The following is a 25363-nucleotide window of genomic DNA, read 5'->3' on the forward strand; positions in this document are numbered from 1 at the left end:
AGGTTCTTCACAGGATTTTGTGAAGTTTAAAGGCAGATACAAAGAGCATCTGGTTTTAGTCCTGGCTCCATCATACTTTCTTGTGTGGCCTTATGGAAATACCTAAAGCAATGGAATTAAGTAGTGTCGTGAATGCTTTCCTAAACAGCACTGTCAGAATGATGCCGACTTGAACATCTCTAGCCCTCAAACTCCCCTCTGTCCACTGTTGGTTCTTCCTTGTATAGGTAGATAATGCTCTGGTACTCCAGGTTTTTTGTTTTTTACAGCAAAAGCATTTTATTTTGATTTACTACTGTATTAGGTTATTGTGTTACCTCATTTATTTATTGGGGTTTGGAAAGTAAGAAATAGTTTTTTTCCCAGCAATCCCAAATATTTTCTCATTTCATCTCTACATACTTTAGTTTGCATCCCTAAAATGTACCAACTTTTTCTTTTATCTCCATAATGTCATTATTGGACTGTCACATAATATCTAGACCTTATTTACATTTTCACGGTTAATTGAAAATGTCTTTTTCTGGTTGGTTTGCTTGACTCGGAATCAGACAAAATGTACACTTTCCATTTAGCTGCTCTGTCTCTCAAATATCTTTTAAATTTTAAATTAAAGGGGTCCCATTTCTTCACTACAACCTTGTTTTTTTCTTTTCTTGCCATTGGCTTACTGACTGAGAACAGTTACACTCTGTCTGCTTGTACCAAAATAAACTTCTTAAAACAATTTTTACATAAATTTCTGATCATTAAGCTTCCTTCATTTTTGATTTTCTAGAACAGTACTTTCCAATAGAAATACAATGTATGCCATAAGTGCAGGCTACCTATGTAATTTTAAATTTTTTAGTATCCACATTAGGCACATAAGAAACAGGTGAAATTAATTTTAACAATATATTTTATTTAATGCAGTATACCCAGAATATTATTTCAAAATTAATTAACCTAAGAATTATTAAGGCCATACTTTACATTCTTTTCTCCTACGAAGTCTTCAAAAGCTGGTATGTATTGTGCCTGAACACACCTCAATTTGAACTAGCCACATTTCAAATGCTCAGTAGCCACATGTGACTAGTGGCTACTGTATCAAGCAGGGCAGATCTAGAGAATAAAGTCCTAACTCCTTAACCTGGCATTCAAGTTACCTCTTCAATATGATCCTTACTTTTCCAGCCTCCCCTATTATCGCCATACATTAAACATTTAAACAATTGGATCTTTTCATGGTACTGAAACCAACCCAATAGTCCCATAGACAGGGTTTTGTTTGTTTAGTTTTGTTTATTGGGTTTTTTAAATTAATAAACATAGAAATGGACACTTCTTGTCTGAAAACTTGAAACTTGCGTTTATTTTATCTTTTTGTTTGCTTGTTTGAGACAGGGTCTTGCCCTGGTGTCCAGTCTGGAGTGCAGTGGCACGATCTCAGCTTACTGCAGGCTCTACCTCCCAGGCTCAAGCCATCTGCCCACCTCAGCTTCCCAAGTAGTTGGGACCACAGTTGCATGCCACTATGCCTGGCTAATGTTTGTATTTTTTTTGTGGCAATGGAGTTTCACCATGTTGGCCAGGCTGGTCTGGAACTCCTGAGCTCAAGCAATCTGCCTGCCTCAGCCTCCCAAAGTGCTGAGATTACAGGCATGCGCCACTGCGCCCAGCCACATTTGGTTGATCTTTATTTGAGTTCCGTCCTCAAGAAAGGATGCCCAGACCTCTTAACAAGTATCAAAGAGCTGAAACTCACCAGATTACTGCATCTAGACAATGAGATGCCAGACCCCTCATTCTTCATTATTGCTTCCTTACCCCTCCTTAGTTCCTGTTTTCTCATATGTAGTTAATATTTCTTCCCTGTTATATAAACCCCTAATTTTAGTCAGTGAGGGAGACAAATTTGACACTGATGTCCCATTTCCTTGGCTGCAGCATCTGATTAAAGCCTTCTTCTTTGACAATAATCATTGTCTCAGTGATTGGCTTTTTGGGTGGCAAGCAGCAGTGGAACTCCTGGTGTTTTGGTAACAGTATTTCATCAATAATTGTGTTCAAATGCTTCTCCTTACTTATAACACCCTAATTCTTTTCTTCCTCCTATCAGAATAATCCCTCCTTTAAGGCCTGTCTCTTCCATCAAGCATTTTATGATGGCCTAGTCCTTAGAAATTACTGCCACCTCTTATCTTTCATAGCAAGTCCTTTGTATATCACAGTATATTGTTTTCCTTAGAATATATTCTGATTCCCCAGTTGGGTTGCAAGCTTTCTGAGAGCAAGAACACCTCTCTTCAGAGAAACTAAGAACCAGCTATCTTGCCTCATTCTCTGGAGTTCTAATGATACATAGCTCTAATGGTTTTGTTTCTCAGTATCTTATTTTCAGAAGGCAATTTATCCATTTTATGTGAAACTTACATAGCAGAAATATAAACTACGTTAGTATCATGGTTAAGAGCATGAACTCTAGGGTCAGAACATATGTGTTTAGTCCAGGCTTTTCCTGTTACTGGCTATGTGAACTTAATTCTTCTCTATGCTTTGGTTTCTTCCTCTGTAATATGGGAGTAATAATAGTATTTTCCTCATGGATTTGTTATGAGAATTAAATGAGATAGTTGTGCCTGAAAGTAGTAAGTACTCAGTAAAGGTTAGCTATTATCATTATTATTAATTAATAATAGTTGTTGCTCAGTTTTTATATATTAGAATATTAGACATTCATAACAGTATTTTAGGAATTTCTAAAGAGAGCAAATGAAAGCAAGAAACAATTGAATTGGAAAAATAAAATCAAACTCAAATATTTGTTGAACTATACATTTGGTTGGACTTCAGAATAAATTAAAAGGATAGGCAAAACTTTAGTTTGTGTCATCAGCATCTAACATAACCAAGGTAGGCATATATTAAATATTTGATTCCAAGATGATTGATTAAGTGCTATGGATGTAGATAGATATATCAGGAGTTTAAGATCCTTTGTCATGATGGTAGCAAAAAATGACATTGTTATTAAATCTATCACTTTAGTACATGCCTGCCATAAACTAAAGTCCACCAGACATTCACAAATTCTTAATTTGATGTCATACTAGTCAATTGTGCTTCTCATTGATGGATAATAATGGAAATCTATATTATGTATATATATATTTAGCGTATTTCTGCTAATTATTTCCTATTCTAGGATTATATTTACTTGGCTGTTTTGGTAGTTCCATCACCAACTATTCCTTCATTTCCTTGATTTTTAATTCTGAATTTTAGGATTTTTATACCAGTGAACTAAGCTGTATTTAAGTACCACGGGACATTATGCTTATGTTCCGAAATTGAATGATTGCCTCTAGAGCAACTTATAATTTACTGCGAAGATAGAAAAACCGCCAAAAATTAGCTAGTTATTTGATTTTTAAAAGACAATGATATATATACAGCCTTCATTCATGTATTGACTCAATCAACAAATATTTGTTGAGTGCCTCTTATGTAGCCCTCACTCCGTTAGTTACAGGAGACACAAAACAAAGTTGACTGTAGTCCTCTCAAAGCTTAGTTTATCTTGGTAAACAGACATTTAAACCAGAACTGAAATAACTGTAGGAAGTACTAGGCCAGATGAAATACCAAGTGCTGTGATACTAATTAATAACTTTAATTAATAGATTACTTGAATGATTGAAATCCTTGAATCGAGATGAAGCTAATCCAGGAAGGTGTATGAAGTGTTAAGTTTTAAATAGTGCTTTGAAGGAAGGGAAAGGTGAATGACTAGAATGAAAAAACTTCCTCTCTTTTTTTTTTTTTGGTAGATTAGCATAAAGCTTTAGATAGTATTGAGAATCAGTTCTGATGAACAATCCTAGCTCATCTTTTAGAAATGGTTTTCATTTTTCCCTTTGTTGGTTGTCTTAACTCAGTCTATTCTCTCCTTTGCCATTCTGACAATAGTCATCATCAATGAACTTTCGTTGAGTTTGTGCAAGGCAGTACACTAAGCAAGAGAGAAACAAAGAGGAAGAGGTAAATATTTTTTGTGGGCACCACACTTGTTGCTGTGTTTTTCTTGTTTTTTAGCATTATGTGTCGGTTCTTTCTAACTTTTTTCAGACCTCTTATAGGTCTTTATCTTATCTGGGATTTTTCTTCCTCTTTTCCTATCTTCACATCTGATGTTTTAATCATTCCATGATCCTATTAAAAATATTGTCTGTAATCCATCTTCTGTTTATCTTTAATAGTCATACAAATACCAACTTGTTTTTTCCCCCATTCACTTCTTTGCCCTTTTCTCTTTTTTCTTATCACCACTCTGGTTTTTCTGGGCACTTTCCAACTACCCTGAAATGTGTGGTGATGTCTTCCAGTCGTGTGGGGATATGCATTTATATATAGAAGCTCCTTGATGTGTGATGGGGTTATGTCTGATAAGCCCATTTTAAGTTGAAAATATTATTAGTGCCTTAATACACCTAACCATAGCTTAACCTAGCCTACTTTAATTGTGCTTAGAACATTTAACTTTAGCCTACAGTTGGGCAAAATCATCTAGCACACAGTACACCATAGAGTATTGGTTGTTTACCCTGAGAGATTGCATGGTTCACTGGCAGCTGCTGCTCCCTGCCACTGCCCAGCATCATGAGAGATTATTTTACTACATATCACTATCCTGGGAAGAGATCAAAATTCAAAGTACAGTTTCTGCTGAATATGTATTCAGTAGAATACACACCATGTAAAGTCAAAAAATTGTTAGTCAAACCATCCTAAGTCAGGGACTGTCTGTACTGTTTTTAAAAGTGTGCTACTTTCTCTATTTTAGTTTTTTAATCCTGAATTTTTTTGAAAAGTTTATTTTTGTAATGTAATTGACTCACGCAAGAAAGGTTAATCTGAACGATCAAGGGGTGTTAATTTGTGGGTTAAAATGTGTTAAACAGTTGATTTGAAGTCTGTTTAAGTCAATTAGAGAGTATAATGAAGATGTTTCCAGGGTGTTATGGAACCTTTTGAAGTTAGTGTGGAATTCACTAGTGTATATTAACTATGGCACCTGGCTAAACATGTTATTGCATTCAGGTTTTTTAATTTGTGTGAATTCTAATAGATATGAATAGGTCAATATATATAGAAGTTTGACTTTATTAATGAGCCTCATCTTTTGTTATAGGAAATTAAATTCATGACTTAATTCATCATAAGCAATGGAAAACATAATTAGTATCATTGTTATCTTTGTTACTCGCATATTTTTCTGAAATGTAAGGCAATGACTCTTGTTTTAAAATAAGATTAGTGTCATTATTATAGGTTTTTAAATGCTAAGTATCTCATATGGAAGAGTAGAATTCATAAAGACATATAAAATGTTGTGTGCTCACTTAAAGAAATGATTTGTTTCCTCCCCTAAAATTACATGAAGTAAAATTATGAGACATTTTAGTGTTGGTTAATATTTTCAAAGATTTCAAAATAGTTAATATTATTACACACAGTTTAATATTATTGTGCTCAAATTCAGTCATTGAATATAATTTTTGTGTGATGGTAGCATCATTTAAGATGATTAAGCATTACAACTTCAACAATTTAAATCCACAAGAGATATGAGAGTAAAAATTAAATTTTAAAATGCATTCTTCACTTAACATCAGGGTTAATATAGTCTGTTTTTTATTACTTATGTCAGTTTACTAGTAATAAACACATTTAGCATTTCAGCTTCTTGCAACCTTTTAGTTTAATTATTTAGCGACTGAGAAAAGTCTTATATGCTAAAGGGATTTCTGCAATGATGGATTAAATGCCAAAATAATGAAACCACACATCTTAAAAAATATACTGAAGGATAGATATTTTCTGATGAATTTCCACAAAATATCATATTTTTAAAATATTTTCAGCAATTCATAGTATTACTTTTTAATCTACTGTAGAAGCACCATGAGTCTAGTTTTTGTAGCTCATTAGCAATTTCTTTAATGAGTTTTTGGTGTGATAGATAGTTAAAGTAACAGACAAATGACAGATTGTTTGCCTTTAATGATTTCCCTGTTTCAAGCCCATTACAAAGCAATTAGAAATCTGACAGCATTTTCACTCTGCATTACTGATTGTCTAAAGTGATGAGGAATGAGAGGTGGTGAATATTAATTGTATATTTTCATATGATTATCATAAATTATTACCTTGTCTGATGTGCTGCAGGTGAAGCAGGAGCATTAGAGAAAGGTAGTCAGATATATTAATTTGAAAGACTATATATTTTTAAAAAATCTTTGTAGTATAAACTCTGCTTTGCAATGTTAGCCTCTATGAATATTCCTCTATCATTATTAAATTAACTATTTTTAGTGTCTACCTATATTTGGGGCAACTGAAGTTTTCTTATTTGAGTACAAGAAAAGGAAAGGTTATTCCATTGTACAATGTACCTATATCTGTTTAAATTTAGAATCTTAAAAATCTGTGAATTTTGTTGATTTATATATTACATATATATACATAATATTCAGCAATTTCAGTATAGAGAAAGATACTCTTAGAAATAGATCATAGTTTAGCATTAGGCTAAAGTCAGGTAATCCTGCAAAAGAAGGGGTAGGAAAGTGTAGCCAAATGTAGAATGAGATATTTCTAGGCCCTCTGTAACAGTTCTTTTAATCTTAGCCCACGATATATCCAGTTTTTCTAGTTTCTTACCTAAGGTGGATGGGGCTAAGACTGTCATCAGGATGTAAGTGGTGTTGTTACTTAGTTCCTGCCTTGGATTTGGAGCAACTGCTGTTCCAGGAACTAGATAAAGTAAGAATTAGCAAACCTAGAGCATTTTAAATGATTAGAGGCTGGGTGCGGTGGCTCACGCCTGTAATCCCAGCACCTTGGGAGGCTGAGGTGGGTGGATCACTCGAGGTCAGGAGTTCGAGACCAGCCTGGCCAACATGGTGAAACCACATCTCTACTAAAAATACAAAAATTAGCCTGGTGTGGTGGTGCCTGCCTGTCGTCCCAGCTCCTCAGAGGCTGAGGCAGGAGAATGACTTGAACCTGGGAGGTAGAGGTTCCAGTGAGCTAAGATCACACCACTGCACTCCAGCCTGGGCAACAGAGCAAGACTCTTGTCTTAAAAAAAGAAAAAAGTGCTTGCTTTGGCAGCACATATACTAAAATTGGAACAATACAGAGCAGATTAACATGGCCCCTGCGCAAGGATGACACACAAATTCGTGAAGTGTACCATATTTTTTATAGATTCAATCCCATCCTCATTAAGCTACCAATGACTTTCTTCACAGAATTGGAAAAAAAACTACTTTAAACTTCATATGGAACCAAAAAAGAGCCCACATTGCCAAGACAATCCTAAGCCAAAAGAACAAAGCTGGAGGCATCACACTACCTGACTTCAAACTATACTACAAGGCTACAGTAACCAAAACAGCATGGTACTGGTACCAAAACAGAGATATAGACCAGTGGAACAGAACAGAGCCCTCAGAAATAATACCACACATCTGCAACCATCTGATCTTTGACAAACCTGACAAAAACAAGAAATAGGGAAACAATTCCCTATTTAATAAATGGTGCTGGGAAAACTGGCTGACCATATGTAGAAAACTGAAATCGGATCACTTCCTCATACCTTATAGAAAAATTAATTCAAGATGGATTAGAGACTTAACTGTTAGACCTAAAACCATAAAAACCCTAGAAGAAAACCTAGGTAATACCATTCAGGACATAGGCATGGGCAAGGACTTCATGTCTAAAACGCCAAAAGCAATGGCAACAAAAGCCAAAATTGACAAATGGGATCTAATTAAACTAAAGAGCTTCTGTACAGCAAAAGAAACTACCATCAGAGTGAACAGACTACAGAATGGGAGAAAATATTTGCAATCTACTCATCTGACAGAGGGCTAATATCCAGAACCTACAAAGAACTCAAACAGATGTTCAAGAAAAAACAACCCCATTAAAAAGTGGGCAAAGGATATGAACAGACAGTTCTCAAAAGAAGACATTCATACAGCCAACAGACACATGAAAAAATGCTCATCATCACTCGCCATCAGAGAAATGCAAATCAAAACCACAATGAGATACCATCTCACACCAGTTAGAATGGCAATCATTAAGAAGTCAGGAAACAACAGGTGCTGGAGAGGATGTGGAGAAATAGGAAACACTTTTACACTGTTAGTGGGACTGTAAACTAGTTCAACCATTGTGGAAGACAGTGTGGCGATTCCTCAAGGATCTAGAACTAGAAATACCATTTCACCCAGCCATCCTATTACTGGGTATATACCCAAAGGATTATAAATCATGCTGCTATAAAGACACATGTACACGTATGTTTATTGTGGCACTATTCACAATAGCAAAGACTTGGAACCAACCCAAATGTCCATCAGTGACAGATTGGATTAAGAAAATGTGGCACATATACACCACGGAATACTATGCAGCCAAAAAAAGGATGAGTTCGTGTCCTTTGTAGGGACATGCATGCAGCTGGAAACCATCATTCTCAACAAACTATCACAAGAACAGAAAACCAAACACCACATGTTCTTACTCATAGGTGGGAATTGAACAATGAGAACACTTGGACACAGGAAGGGGAACGTCACACAGGGGGGCCTGTTGTGGGGTGGGGGGAGGGGAGAGGGATAGCATTAGGAGATATACCTAATGTAAATGATGAGTTAATGGGTGCTGTACACCAACATGGCACATGTATACATATGTAACAAACCTGCACATTGTGCACATGTACCCTAGAACTTAAAGTATAATAATTTAAAAAGATTAGAAACATATTTGGTTCGATTTTACTAACATATATTAATTTATATTTTACTGTCTCTCTAAAGATAGGTATTAGTTGGTAATCGATATGTAATGAGTTGAGTATTTCTTTGTGCTAATGAGGCTGTGTCTTCATTCAGTCCTTCCTTTTGGACCTTTTTGCTCTGGTTTTATCTGTGGAATTCCACCCCTTGCAGATGCATGCCATCTTGGATCCATCTTTATGGATCTTTATTTATGAAGAAGGTAATATGATTATAAATCAATAAAATGGATTTTTGTACATGCTACTTTGAAACCATTCTGTTTATTTTATATTCAATTGTATATGTTTGCATTTTATATATACTTAGAGTCTCTGGAATACTTTCTACCATGTCTAGACATTTTTTCTTGGGCAATTCAGGAGGCAGACCTAAATATAAGAACAGGAACTAACATTTATGATTAACAAGCACTTTTACATATTGCATATGTTTTCATTTGATCCTTTTAACAGTCCTGTGAGGTAGGTAAGGAAGATACCATTATCATACACATAAAGCCATGAGAATGGGAAGAGACAAAGGCAAAAATTCAAACTCAAGTCAGTTGAGTCCAGTTCTGTTGCATTTTCTGCCATACCACCTTAGCTCTCATATGTAAAACTCTTCTGTTAAATGACTAAAATTTTAGAACAGAGAACTTTGGAGTTTATCCCTTTTTTTCAGTATTTCACACCCCCGTTTTTTAGACAGGTAGGGAAAATGTACAGAAAAGAGTTTAGGATTTACCACAGGTTTGGCCTCATCCTAGGACCAGAACTTCAGAACTTCATGATCCAGTCCCAGTGGTCTTTGCATTACAGTGCACTACTTTCATGTTTCCTGAAGCTACAGGGACATTTTCTTTAGCTACATTTTCTTCAGTTATTAACTTAAATAAATTATTTGTTAGAGTCTTGGCTTGGTAAATATAAATAATTCCCCCTTGTTCTTTTTTTTGTGTGTGTGTTATAAAATAAAGTCAGTTTTATCTGGCATAGCTTTTTTTATACTGTAGCAATCTCCTGTAAACATTCTGGAATGTCCTAAGGTAAGAGGGGAAGAAAAGAGTGTGACTCACTTGTGTTGACAGAGCTGAGAGAAGAGCAATCGGGAATAGTTATTTATTTCCTTTTGGGTGTACTGGTGCAAATAACGCCTTGGGGCACTCTTCCCTTTCTAGCCTGGGAGCATCCCTGATTGAATGTTTCCCTGGTATGGAGGCTTAGAAAGAAAGTTAAGATCATCAGCCAGGTGCAGTGGCTCACACCAGTAATCCCAGCACCTTGGAAGGTCGAGGCAGGCAGATCACTTGAGGTCAGGAGCTCGAGACCAGCCTGGCCAACATGGTGAAACCCCGTCTCTACTAAAAATACAAAAAATTAGCCAGGTGTGGTGGTGCGCGCCTGTAATCCCTGCTACTCAGGAGGCTGAGGCAGGAGAATCCCTTGAACCTGAGCGGCAGAGGTTGCGGTGAGCAGAGATTGTGCCACTGCACTCCAGCCTGGGTAACAGAGCGAGACTCTGACTTTAAGAAAAGGAAAAGGAAAAAGAATGTTAGATCAGACAATAATTCAGTAACCAAACATTTTCTTTCTAAGATATCTAAATTATTATTTTAAATGCTTAAATGGTGACAGAGATTGGGAAAATAGGTATGTCAATTACATAATGAGGAACAACAATTCTCCTGGTTCGTAGGCAGCTTAGTTCAACATACTGTTGGCTCTTGCCTGATTCTGTAATACAAGCCAAATGTTTGACTTCCTTTCCCCAGTGAGGCCTCTTTCCAGCATAGTTGTGTTCCCAGCCCTCTCATGTAGTTAGCCAGCTGGTCTCATGATACAGAGATTTCTCTTCATGAAAAGGGGGTTCATCCCTTGACTCCACACAGTTGATTTTTACATTATTTCTCCTCTAACCAAATGAGAGGTATTCTTCACACTCTTCAAGTTTCAAGTGTTTGTGCCAGCACTTATATTTTAAGCACCACTCCAATATTGATTACTCTCTCTAGCCATAGAAAATCCTTTCAATTCATTCACAAAGGGCTCCCTTGTTTCCTCTCAAAATTTCTATCTAATTTGAGTTTATATTTACAGTGGTGTCACACTGTTGGGCCAGTGCAACTGTTGTCCCAGTGCAACACCACTTAGTTGAATTAACAAGTCATTTAAGAGCTCTATAGGAAAAAAAAGGTCAAAAGTTGAGGGGAAAAAAAAATAAGGCAATACCTTTTTTAAAATTTCACAGCTCTCAGAGACCTGATGTGATTGAGTCAAAATGTAAAGTAAGCCAAGATTCCTATCAGTCATCAGTAAAAAGACTGACTTTATTCTGAAACAGATCCTTAAAAGAGAGATGCATCAGTAGCCATTGTTCTAGCATTGAAGTCAATTTTTAAATTCCTTTCTTCCTAAATCATTTTACCCTATCCTGCTGAATTGGAGAAGGGAATAAAAAGGCTTACACATTAAAATAGAGTACACTGTTCACTTCTTGCGTGATAATATGACCTGTCATTCTATCATAGAAAGCTACTAAGTTCATCTGGCATATTTGGCTCTTCTGATACTGTATTCATGCCCCCAGTTAAACTAAGCTGTATAATTACCAAAATAATTTCCCCCTTGCTTTAAAAATATATATCGCTTTTCCAGTTTCCAATGATATCTTTCCATCATTTTGAGATGGTAAAAGCAGAGAGATTTAGTTAAAAAGAGTTGGTAGGACAGAGAAGAGGAATAAAAAGATATTCTTCTTTCCTTTTGCAGTACTCACATCCACATCTATTCTGTGTTGACAGTCATAAATATTTGACTCATAATTTTTTGTTTTTTGTTTTGAGACCAAGTCTCACTCTGTCGCCAGGCTGGAGTGCAGTGGCACGATCTTGGCTCACTGCAACCTCCGCCTCCCAGGTTCAGGAGATTCTCCTGTCTCAGCCACCTGAGTAGTTGGGACTACAGGCACCTGTCACCACACCGGGCTCATTTTTGTATTTTTAGTAGAGACAGGGTTTCACCATTTTGGCCAGGATGGTCTCTATCTCTTGACCTCATGATCCTCCTGCCTTGGCCTCCCAAAGTGCTGGGATTACAGGTGTGAGCCACCGTGCCTCGCCTTTGACTCATATTTTAACTCACTTCTGGACTTCTTAAAGTTTGAACTAACTATCCCTTCAAAAAAAAAAAAAAACTTACGGTGTACTTAGAGACTGATTATCTATTTCCATAACCTGCAGTCATAGACTTTTCTATTTACACTAGGCTATGTAAGTTGAAGAATTTTCTTGTTATTATCCAGTAATCAAAGGTGGTTGGATTACCTAGTATGGTGCCTCAACATGTCAGGCAGTTCACTGTGCTTATTCTGTTATGCTTCGAAGTTTAGCATTGCTAAGTGGGTGTTGGCATTTATAATCAAAGAATTTCAAGTAAATATCGAACATCAGACTTGAAGCTATAAATTATCCTTAAGAATAAGACATTTAAGAAAATATTATCTAAATCTGTAACCAACAGTTGGTTTTGGGAAAATCATCAGGTTCTAGATGTTTCTACACTCTGAATAACACTGAAGATAGTAGGCCACATATTTAGGCATTGTCACCAATGTTGTAGGTTATAAATGCTTTGTGTTTACTGTCTCCATGTGGTTTATTATCAAATGGAAACCATCTGTTGAAACCATTTTACACTAAAATTAACAGATAATTTATCAAGTAAAATGGATATTTCACTTTTTGAATACTTAAAGCATTAGATTCCAAAGAAGTGTCCTATTTGTGGCAGGCTGCTTCAGGCTATGCTCCCAGATAGCTCAGGTGTAGAAAAAGGTGATGCTTTGTACCAATTTGGATGAAGAATTTTGCAAAGTATTAGGTTCTCATTTATGTTGCTTCCAACTAAATCAAAAAGACCTTGCCGATATTGTGAAAATTGTGAAGAGGTGGCCATCACCTTGGTTGGCAAGTCAAATTTACTGAAGTTGGAAAATTCAAAATGGAAATCATGTATATTGTTGAAGAAACAATATATTAAGCATATATGTTTGTAATGCATATGAATGTCTGTATGTTGTGTGTGTGTTTGTGTACACTTGTATATGTGTTATAGTGTATAGAAAAAGAGGCGGAAAACAGAGACCTTAAGTTTATGTGTCAGGGAACACAATGTGAATAAAATAGTGATTCTAATTGCATCTCCAACCTGGCAAAATGAAAACTATAATCTAAGTTAAACCTGATCTAATCTAAATGCCTAATGGCAATAAGGATGAGATTATTTCTTCCTCTCTCCTAGAGGGCTACATAATCTTTTGCCTTCCATTTTAGGGGTCATCTCAGATTCTGAGTATTTGTTTTAGAATACTAAAGGTAGCAGGATGTAATTATATGAATTTAAGTGGATGTGATATTTCTCCAAGGACTTATTGAGCTAGTCATGTTATTATTAAGTGGACTCTCAAGTTAACTCAAAAGCTGTTATCTTTGTTTTGAGATTGAGCTGTACATTGTAGATAGGAAATTAAGTCATACTTCCTTAATATATGGAATGCCTTGACTAGTCGAATTATGAAGTTGTTGTGTTGAATGTTTAATACAATAGTCGAAAGCTCTTACATTGCTAAGTATCAAACTATGAGCTCACTGAGGGCAGTGCCTTTTTCTATCATGTTTTTATTATGTTCATGTTGAATTATGTTTGAGCTTGTTTAGAAAAAACATAATGCTAATTATTCCTGTATATCATTATTTAAGTAAATAAGTGATTTATCTTCAATAAAAGTAAATAGGATCGTGTATATACATGATAAGGATGTTTGTCATTGCTTTTCCTCTGGTAGACTAGTCAATCCTTAGCCATGACAGCACATGGTTTCTTTATGGAGTGAGCACAAGGTAAGCCCTAGGGCACTGTTTTGTTACCTTACATTTGTCACTCTGCCTAGATGGTGATCTTTACAAGGTTTTATATTTCACCCCAGGAGAATATTATCTAATAATTATTGTTAAAGCAAATTGGAGGTCCAAATTTTTGTGATCAGGTTTGAAGGATATGTTTCTCAATAATAGTTGAGCCATCTTTTCTGTTCTGTTTTGCTTGGCTTACAGTACCTTTCAATAGATTTCAAACTTCACATAATGGCTTGTGGAATTGCTTCCCTCTGCAGCCCTTTAAACTATCAGTGTAAAATTCAGAAGACTTTATAAGTACCTCCTCATTTGGATACCTGTAAATAGGAAGATTGTATTTATATTAGGGGAGTGGAAAAAGAAAAGATCCTTTACTCAAGTAGTAGTTCCTGGATTAGCATTAAACAACTTCTGGTTCAAGCCGGGCGCGGTGGCTCACGCCTGTAATCCCAGCACTTTGGGAGGCCGAGACGGGCGGATCACGAAGTCAGGAGATCGAGACCATTCTGGCTAACACGGTGAAACCCCGTCTCTACTAAAAATACAAAAAATTAGCCGGGCACCGTGGCGGGTGCCTGTAGTCCCAGCTACACGGGAGGCTGAGGCAGGGGAATGGCGTGAACCCGGGGGGCGGAGCTTGCAGTGAGTGGAGATCCGGCCACTGCACTCCAGCCTGGGCGACAGAGCGAGACTCCCTCTCAAACAAACAAACAAAAAAACAACAAATTCTGGTTCTTTGGGATCAACAGGTCATGTGCTGCATTTATGCATGTGAATAATAAACTTATGCAAAATAAAAGGAAATTTCATGCTTGGGAGGAAAAGAAGTTTGTGTGCTTTTACCCTTACCTAAAGAATACTGTCCGTTAAAGTAAGATAGAGTGAAAGAAGTTTTTTTCCTGCCTTCATTTTGGAAAATTTATGTTAAAAGACCTTAAGATTTCCCACATAATATTTAAAAACTTTTTTGAGCCTGCTCCATTGCTATGTGATAATCTTCTATTTCTAAAGAATTACATGTATCTCCTGCTAAAAGGGGAGGTAAAGCAAGGGTTGAATAATCTTTTACCTATAACATATGCATATTTATGAAAAAAGTGGATATGTTTGAAAAATTGCATGTATTTTTATGCTTCTATTGATTTGTTACTATGGCAACCACTGCAGTGCCTAGTATTTATGTTGTCTAAAATTCAGAACACCTTTTCAAAGAAATAAATATGCCAGAACCATGCATTGTATTTACTTTAGTATTTAGAAAAATATTTATTCTAATGCATATTTTTGAAGAAAAATAGCAATAAATAATGTAAACTTCAGCCTGGCTTAAATTAGTACCTTTTCCTGTAGTGTTTTTAAAAATCAAAATAATTACATTTATTCTTCTTTCTTTTCCTTGTTAAAAAAAATCAATAGTGAATAGAAATAATGAATTTTTAAAATTCATGAGTCAATCTTGAAATGTAGTTTTTTGATGTCTCCTGTTTTTATGACTTAATATTTTGATTCATAATAAATTTCTGAAAATATAAAACATGAACAATTCAACCAAATATTTAATATTAGCTACATAAATTAAAAAATGTAAATATTTGCATTTCTGATTAAAGGTGATTTTTAACATCTAGGAACAAAGGATTTCTATTTTGTATTTGAAATGAAAGGTATGGTTGCTATTACTTAGTTAAATTATTTAAATCATTTTCTGACATGTGTTATACATAAATATAATTTTTTGAGTGTTAAACAACAGAATGGAAATTATGAAGCATAAAATCAGACATGTTTCATGTCACGTATTACCTGTTAAGAAAAACTGCAATGCAGCATTTAAGTACAACAGAACAATGAGCATATTGTTTCTGATACTTGTAAACAGGATGGATCTACAGTTTCACAGTTTATGTTGACAGTATCTTTGTGGGAAATGTAATTATCAAATGAATTATAACATGTCTTAGTATCAAGATTATTAATAGTAATTTTAATTACCTTTTTCAAGATAATTGGATATGTTCTCATAAGTATATGGGAAAGGGGACACTGGGCTAATTAGATATTTTGAACTTAGTTATCTTTAAAATATCTAGGAGCTTAACATACATATTCTATATTTTAGGAATTTCTTCTTTTAATTAAATGTTTTCCTAAGTAGAACTAAGCTAATTTACAATTTATAAAATCTCACTGTTGATCCCTTGATATTCCTCCTTGAGTATTGATATAATTTTAAAAGATTGAATAATTAAAATTTAAAAAATTAAATGTTCACTACTAGTTATAACATTTTTCTAAAACTGGCAAAATTAAGAAAATAATATTTTGCTCCACTAATGGGTACTGTTAGATGGGCTTTCATATAATACTTCTGATAATTTTAGAAATTGATTCATTTCCAAAAAGCAATTCATTTTGGAGATACACAACAGCCTTAAAAATGTGCATTTATTTTGATCTAGGGATTTAGCTTCTAGACTTAAAGAACTATTCAGTGGTGTGGTCAAAGGTATATATATACAAGAATTACAGCTTTAATCACAGTAAGAAGTACTTGGAGCCACTAACTAGGATATTAAACAGGTAATAAAAAATCATGTTCTCAACAAATATTTAGTAATTTAGGAATACTGTCATTCATTGAACCCAGCTGTATATATTTTATTTTGTTTTTTGGGAGACTGGGCCTTGCTATGTTGTCCAGTATGGACTTAAACTCCTGGACTCCAGCAATCCTCCTGCCTCAGCCTCCCAAGTAGCTGGGGCTACACGTGTGAGCCACCACAAACAGCCTTGCATATGAACTGTATATTTAATATGGCCACACCTTTGTTTAAAAAAAAATCTGTAAAATCATAGATTAAAGATTAAAAACAAAAAAATTATAATGATTGCTAATTCCAAGAGTAGATTTTTAAATACACTTTTTAAATCTTAATATGAGCATTTCTATAATAACTTCAATTATAATCATTTAAATTGTCTTTAATAAGACAAGTTAATTAAAATTGTGTTTACATTCATTATAATGAAAATTCAACCAGTTGGAGGAACAATATTATCTTGTCAACATTGAATTCATTGTCTTGTTTTCAAATCTGGAAGTAGTTGGTACTCAATAATTTGTTGATTGAATGGATAGATGATGGGGTCAGGAATTAGCAAAGTGGTTTTAGGGAAAACACATTTGGAGGGCCACAAAGGTACCTTGTTTATGTTTACATAAAATTGATTTGTTCATCATAACAATAGATGACAGGATAATAAAGTGATAAGAATGTGCAAGAACTGCTTTACTAAACATAGTCTGGTAGCATAGAATAAGGCAAAAGCTAAATAGCTAGATTTACCCTAAGACATTTAGTTTGTCTAGTTGTACAATTATAGCTATTAAAATAAACAAGAAAAAACATTTATCACTGAAATTCCAACAGGAAACATAACCTATTTGAGAGTCTGGAACTCTAGTTCTTAACCTCCCCACTTAAAAAAAATTAAACTATTGTTTTTATAAAATGAGTTTTGATAATGCAAGTTTACTCAGGGATATGACTATTACATCGTAGAAGAGTAGACTATTCCATAGTAAACTATATTTTAGTTGTTGTAAAATTAATTTTAAAAAGAATAATTTGGCAATGCAGGTGTATACGTGTGATTTACATGTTTATACAACACCAGAAGGGTAGATTTAATGAAGAAATCAAATGTCTTTCTTAATTGAATTGAATGGTTAGCCTTCTGGACCAGCTCTATTGGAGATGGGGCTTTGCAAATGAGATCTCCATGTCTCCTAGTAAGGTTGAATGTGGCAGCAACTTATATCTCCTGAACCAACAGTCATTATCTACCTTGCCAATATTTTAACACACCTGAAGTTCCTATCACAGTGTATAATGGCTTCCACTGTGGTATGGGGATGCCGTTTCAGCATTGGTGGAGGTAACTGGGAATTAAATAGGTGAGGGCGTGTTGAGTGGCAGAAAATAAGGTATTTGCTGCTGGAATGCAGTTTTCAAGGGACAGATACAACCTCTCAGTGGAATATGACCTAAAACTCTACCTAAGTGTTTCCAATGTACATTAGGACTGGCCTTTGAGAGGTAACATATGACTGTTTACTAGCTGTGTTGGAAGCTAGAGAAAGAGACCTGAAATCTTTGAAGATGATGGTAATTCCATATTTCTTTTCTTCACTTGTGTCTTTCTTCCACATGCATGCTTTTCTCTGCTGTGTCATCTCCATCCCACTAGAAAATGTGAGTTAGAATATTCAATTCTGCTATAGAAGAAAACAAATGAGATGATGAAATGTGTAAGAAATTTGACGATAGATAGGAAGTCAGCTAGTATGTTATGAGATACAGGTGAAACTTCTAGCATGTATTAATATAGATATGAGTAAGCACATAGTTTAAGAAAGAAAAGCAGAATTTAGAAGATGTACTAAATATACATAGTAAACAAGTTACTAACCTATAAAACTTGCCAAGACGAAATAAATGGGTCATGAAGGACTAGACAAGTTTGTATTTATTTGATAGAAAGGTAGAAAGACCAATTTATGATCTTGTCACTTCTGGGCTGACAGCTGTGCCATGCCACCTACTTATGACATCCAGTAAGGTCCTATATTGGCCCATGGTACTATGCCTAGGAAATGCAAATAAAACCCATAATTCTTCACTGTTAATTGGCAAGCTACCTCTTTATTCAGGTATAACTTTCCCTTTGTTTCTCTCATTATCAAGTATGTGCCTTTGACCCCTGGCACCTTCTATCTGGGTCACCTGACTCAAATCTGAATTATTATGGGGAAGGCTGATGTGGCACAGAGAAAACAGAGGATGTGACTAACATGGAACCCAGGATACCTATAGGGTGGTCCTGCCACTCACATCCTATCATAAGAGTGTCAGCCTATTTCATTGCTTTCCCATTGCTTTTTGTTTTACATTTATTTAGTAAATTGTATGAAATGAACATGTTAATTTGGTCTGTGAGCCCTCAGATTTAGCCTGCCTGGTAATGTACTTGGTGGCTACCATTACATCAAGGTAATTTTCGACCTGACAGTATGCTTTACTTTGAACTTTACTAACCCTCCCTCACAATTTGGGATTTTGAACGAATGCACTGATCATCACTATCTGGTTTAGGGGACCTAGACCAAGCTACGAAAGGAGTGTTAAATTGCGGTGATTCTATGGCAGTCTTAAGCATAGGTGCAGTCTTAAGCACCTAGTTCATTGTGAAGGAATTATGAGAACCTGTTTCTCACCCTCTAGGGAAATGCAGAAGAGCTAAGCAAGTCCCAGTTTACCTGGGAAAGAGGATTAGGAGGTTGTTTGTCAGCTCTGTCCCACTTGAATTCTCTCCTTCCTCTCCTTACTGCTGAGGCTGGAGGTAGTTATTGTCCAGAACAAGACCTTCAAATACTTTTTTGCTCATGTACTCTATAATACAATTTTGAAAAACATATACTCTCTTGTACATTTTAATTTGACACTTAACATTTCTTGTTACAAGCTTAAGTAGTTGGAAAATATGTGATTTCGGGTATGCTATGAATGTTGACATTTAAAAAATAAAACTGTGTGTTTAAAATATATCTAATAGAATATGAATTCCATATAATTTGTTTAAAATATTTTAATGAACATTTTCAAACACATACAAGAGGAAAAACAGTAAAACCTCCATGTACTCTTCACCCAAGTTAAACAATCATCAGCTTTCTGACATTCTTACCTTTACTCCCTTACTCTTTTCTATTGGAGTATTTTAAAGCAAACTCCAATCATATTGTACTCACATATACCTTGGTTTATATGTCTAACAAAGAAGATTTATCACGGTAGTACCATTTATTCATATTCAATAAAATCATTTCCTTAATATGAAGTAGTAAGCAGTATATATTCATGTGTCACCAATTGTCTCAAAAATGTATGCCTTATGATAGTTTGTTCAAATCAGGAACTAAATAATACTTAAATATTTATGCATTGTATTTAGTTGAAGTGATTTTTATTTATTTATTTTTTGAGATGGAGTCTCTCTCTGTCGCCCAAGCTAGAGTGCAGTGGTGCAATCTCGGCTCACCGCAACCTCCGCCTCCCGGGTTCAAGCAATTCTCCTGCCTCAGCCTCCTGAGTAACTGGGATTACAGGCATGTGTCACCATGCCGGGCTAATTTTTTTTTTTTTTTTTTTTTTTTTTTTTGTATTTTTAGTAGAGACGGGGTTTCACCATATTGGCCAGGCTGATCTCAAACTCCTGACCTTGTGATCCGCCCGCCTATGATTCTTGAGTCTCTTCATTTGTAACACTTCTCCTTTCTCTGTTTTCTCTGCCATGTCTTTTAAAATGTTTCTCTACTTCACACATTTATGAGAAAAAAACCCTAGAAATTCGATCTAGAAACTTGGTTAGATTCAGTGTTTATGGCAAGAATGCTTCATAGGTATTCCTGTGTTTACAATTCCTGTGGAATTACACAAGGAGAAGCAATTTCTAGTTGTCTTATTCTAGTGACATTAATATGAATCAATAGTATAAGTATTATCAGTCAGATTCATCTGTTATAAATTTGCCTTTGTCCTTTCATCTTATGATGACAAACATTGCCTGGACAAACATTATCTGGGTCCATTATTTCATTAGAGTTTATGCAATGGTGATTTTCTAATTCTTTTGTTCCATCTATATTTATTAGCTGTGATTCTTCTATTAAGAATTTTTTTTCATCATCTATTTGTTTCTCTTGAATTATAGCCAACTCAGGAAAGAAGAAAAAGTACATTTCTTTTCCAGGACACTAAGTTGGTGCTCCAACAATCTCCAAAGATGAGCGATGAAAATTGAAGTATAAATTTTAATTTTAGTATTATTAGATACTCATGGATTTATATGTTGATTTTTATTTTTTACTCTTCAAAGTGTCCCATTTTTGGCCAGTGGAATTACCTTTAAGGTGACTCCTGTGTGCTTTTGACACTCCCCACATGAAAGAGTGTGTAGTAGAGCTTTCTAGAGAAACAGAGAAACAACAGGATGTGTGTGAATATAGATGATGGAGATAGAGTTTCTTGTTTTAAGAGAGTTCTTTGTTTTAAGCATGACAAGGGGTCACACATACACATATACATAGATATTTTAATATTGAATACTGTAGATATTTTAAAACATTAAAAACATTAACAAGCTCTTCTTCAGCAAAGTTTTTCCTTAAACTTATATATTTATTCCATTTTTTTCATAGAATTTTATCATTTATAATTGAAAGTTTTTTATAGGCTACTCGGTCTTACATAACATGTTGTTATCTGCAATAACAACATTCTATAATAAGGTTTTTTTTAAAAAAAAAAATGGCCTTTGACCATAAGGTTATAAGTGTAGAAAAATTTCATCAGGATTGGGTTTTCATTATAATTATTGGTAGCATGCAATTATTCAAAACAGCATGAATATATTACCATTTCTGATATTTAGCAAACATAAAAAGAAAATTTATGAAAAAATATATTAGTAATATAGGTTGGGGAGAGCATGCGTAATTTCTTGATTAAAGGAATTGTGGAGTTGTTTCTTGGTTTGAAACCTTGGAATGGGCCAAAAGGAAATATTTTTCTTTTGTAAAATGAGAAATAGAGACTGTCCAAGATTAAACTCTAGTTAGGACAGGCAGCTTCTTAGAAGATGTACTTTTTTGAAGTACCTCTATATAGAAGGCAAGAATCTAGAAGTTGGTTTTCTTAAAACTATCCGCACTTGCATGCCCTTTGGAAAATCTACATGAACTGTTCCAACTTGAGGACCACCAAGACTCTGTTCTCCAATAGCTGACACATGGTGCCTACTATGTGCCAAACACATCAACTTTATGAAGTGATTACTATTTTTATCCCCATTTTGCAGATGAAGAAACTGAAGCACAAAGATGTTATATAACTTGTCCAAAGTGACGCAGCTTGTAAGTGGGCAGCAGGGAGGCAAACCCGGTCACTGTGGCTCCAGAGTCCAGACTCAACCACTATGGACATGAATGTCTTTTTTAAAAAAGGGTGGAAGGTTACCCTAGGTGGGGGCATCAGAGGGGAGCACATAGTGATCTAAAATTGTTGCGAAATAGGAAGTAAAGGAAAAATTGTAGTTTTTCTGTGTGTCAGTGAATAAATTATGCATGTGTTAATAAAACATAAGTCAATGCCTTTATCTGTATTCTTTAGAGTACCATAATATTTAGTGTCAGTCAAATTAAAATTAACACATTTTTATTTTTTAAATTTCTAATGAACAATTAGTTCTTGTTTAATTGGTAATGTGCAGGGGTGTTATCTGAAACCCTGTTACTGTCGTGTTTTGCATATTCTACTTAGCCTGTGAATATGTTCTACTTCTAGTGAGGATGACACTGTTTATAGATACATTACAGAAGAGATATTTATTTAATAATGGTAATGATTTCACACTTATATAACTAATCCTACTAGAAGCATTTTGAAAGATTTTTCATTTTATTTATTTATTTATTTATTTATTTATTTATTTATTTTGAGATGGAGTCTCACTCTGTTGCCCAGGCTGGAGTGCAGTGCCGTGATCTCGGCTCACTGCAATCTCTGCCTCCTGGGTTCAAGCAATTCTCCTCCCTCAGCCTCCTGAGTAGCTGGGATTACAGGTATCCATCACCACACCTGGCTAATTTTTTGTATTTTTAGTAGAGATAGGGTTTCACCATGTTGGCCAGACTGGTCATGAATTCCTGACCTCGAGTGATCTACCCACCGTGGCCTCCCAAAGTGCTGGGATTATAGGTGTGAGCCACTGTGCCCTGCCTTTATTTTATTTTTTCAAGTGACAGGATCAGACAGGGCATGGTGGCTCACGCCTGTAATCCCAGCACTTTGGGAAACTGAGGTGGGCAGATCACTTTAAGTCAGGAGTTTGAGACCAGCCTGACCAACATGGAGAAACCCCATCTCAACTAAAAATACAAAAATTAGCCAGGTATGGTGGCGTATGCCTGTAATCTCAGCTACTTGGGAGGCCGAGGCAGGAGAATCACTTTAACCCAGGAGGTGGAGGTTGTGGTGAGCCAAGATCATGCCATTGTACTCCAGTCTGGGCAACATGAGCGAAACTCCATCTCAAAAAAAAAAAAAGAGACAGGGTCTTACTCTGACACCCAGGTTGGAGTGCAGTGGCACAGTCATACTCAATGCAACCTTGAAATTCCTGGGCTCAAGTGATCCTGTCGCCTCAGTCTATCAAGTAGCCAGGACTATAGGAATGCACCACTCAGCCTGGCTAATATTTTAAATTTTTTTATTTGTAGAGATGGGTCTTGCCATGTTGTCCAAGCTGGCCTTGAACTACTGGGCTCAAGAGATCCTCCCACCTTGGCCTCTGAAAATGCTGAGATTATAAGCATGAGTCACTGCATCCAGCTTTGACTCCTGAACTACTTTATGGGGAAAAAAAAAAATAAAAAAACTATACCTAACACTAAAATAATTACCTCTTTCACTGAAAGTTAGGATTATAATTGTGCATAAGTAAAAAAATAAAACTATTGCTGTTTTCTTCAGGTTATTTTTGAATAGTTAGATGCAAATTTCATTTTTTAAAATAATTGGATTATATAATAAACACACCAGGACAGTTGGTGGATTTTGTTCTGCAAGCGGTTTTACTCTTTAATCATATACTTTTGCCTTGCTATGCACAGCTGGATTTTTGCTTATAAGCATTTCTCAATTAGGACTCAACCTATGAAAGAATTCAACAGGCAATGGTTGTTAAAGATGCCTTAGAAGAGAGCCTCACCCCTCCTATCATGAAACATTTAAAGGAGGAGGGAGAGAGAGGGCCAACAGAGGAGTGCTGGGCAGAGAAAAGCACCCTCTCTTATTAAACTATGTATAGACAGATACTTTTTCTTATTTGATGCAGATTAGAACATTTATTGAATGTTTACCATGTACCAAGTCCTGTGCCAAATGCTTTCAGGTTCACTATTTCATTTAATCCTCATAACCATGTAGTTACCCTGTTTTGCACATGAGAAGACTGAGGCTGAAAAATTTCGTGATACTTAAGGTCACCTAGTTAGAAAGTGCAAGAGAAAGACATGATCATCCTCTTATGTCAATAGGTATGAATTCCTCCATAATACTTGTGGGTGTAAGTTACGTTATATTGCTTTTATTTTTCCATATGCTAAGTTAGCAGCAAGTGTAGTCTCATAATCTTTGAGCTTCCCATCTCCTGTAGATTATCTATGAACCTTAGGTGTTAATTGTTTTTCAAAAGGAAAGTTCTCCAGCTGCCCCCTCCCAAATGAGAATGACCCTTAATGTCAGTTAGTTTGTCTGTTGGTGCTGCTGGTACTATTGGTGGTGCTGCCATTGCCATAGCTTCTTGCTGACCCACGTCACCATTACTGATCTCATTGGCATCCATCATCTGACTCGCTCTATTGGTCCTTGCTTCAGGAAAGTCTTTCTGGCACTAGTTCCGCCTCAGCCTTGAAAGGCAACATGGTCTTTGAAAGAGGGTATATTAGTCAGGATTCTACAGAGAAACAGTACCAAAAAAAATTGTGTGTGTGTATGTATGTGTAGTCATGCATTACGTAAGAATGTTTTGCTTAAGGATAGACTACATTTACAGTGGCACTCCCATGAGATTATAATGGAGCTGAAAAATTCCTATCACCTAGTGACATAGCTATTGTAATGTTGTAGTGCAATGTATTACTTTTCTATGTTTAGATACACAAATACTTACTATAGTGTTAAAATTGCCTACGGTATTCTACACAGTAACATGCTGTACAGGTTTGTAGCCAAGGACCAATCAGCTATACCATAGAGGCTAGGTATATATTATGCCTTCTAGATTTATGTAAGTATACTGTATGATATTTGCCCAATGAAATCACCTAATGGTGGATTTCTCAGAACATATCCTCATTGTTAAGCAACGCATGTCTGTCTGTCTGTCTATCTATCTATCCATCCATCCATCCATCCATCCATCCATCTATCTGCATATATATAAAAGTGCAATTTCCATTCTTAACCAAACCAAACATAACTCAGAGCTTCTACTTGCAGGGTGAACTGGTCTCAATGTTATTTTGTCATCACTTTCTTCTTGGACCAATACAATGCTTCACTGCACTGGACACTGTTGTTGAATTCCCTACCTGTGAAAGCAGTTTCTGGAGAACTTTGGCTTGAAATGCACATACTTAGACAAGTTCTTTCTTCTGAACCATCCTTTTTGCTGCCCCCTTCTGGAAGCCATTGTCACCTGCAGAAAAGCTCCTCCCTACTAGCTCTCCTCCCAAGATGTGGAAAGGCAAAGTCCACAAACTCCAGCAGGTTCATGGGAGGCTTTCATGTTGGACATCTCCTACTCATCAGTCAACCAGTGGTGTCCTTACCTGCTTGCCAGAGACCTCAAGTTCCATGGGTCCAAAACCAAATTCATTCTCTCACCCTCCACCAATTTCTCTTCCACCTTGTTTTCTCCTTCCCTTCTCTTTCTACTCGTTCTTTGATCAATATATATATATATGAAGAGAGAG

At 35.7% G+C, this 25363-nt stretch overlaps 2 protein-coding genes and 1 non-coding gene across 3 annotated transcripts in view; 2 read left to right on the forward strand and 1 right to left on the reverse strand.

Moving 5' to 3' along the window:
• The window catches only part of DNAJC24 (DnaJ heat shock protein family (Hsp40) member C24), a 940502-nt gene that overhangs the window by 61558 nt on the left and 853581 nt on the right, over positions 1-25363 (reverse strand). The window lies entirely within an intron of this gene.
• Positions 1-25363, forward strand: part of LOC126936356 (doublecortin domain-containing protein 1-like) — a 56052-nt gene that overhangs the window by 1283 nt on the left and 29406 nt on the right. The gene's annotated exons all lie outside the window — the stretch shown is intronic.
• Positions 7146-7252, forward strand: LOC126936639 (U6 spliceosomal RNA). Its single transcript, XR_007719471.1, has one exon. It is a non-coding gene; the product is annotated as a U6 spliceosomal RNA (small nuclear RNA).

This window comes from Macaca thibetana, chromosome 14 (genome assembly GCF_024542745.1).
Source record: "Macaca thibetana thibetana isolate TM-01 chromosome 14, ASM2454274v1, whole genome shotgun sequence".
In the NCBI taxonomy this organism is placed as follows: Eukaryota; Metazoa; Chordata; class Mammalia; order Primates; family Cercopithecidae; genus Macaca; species Macaca thibetana.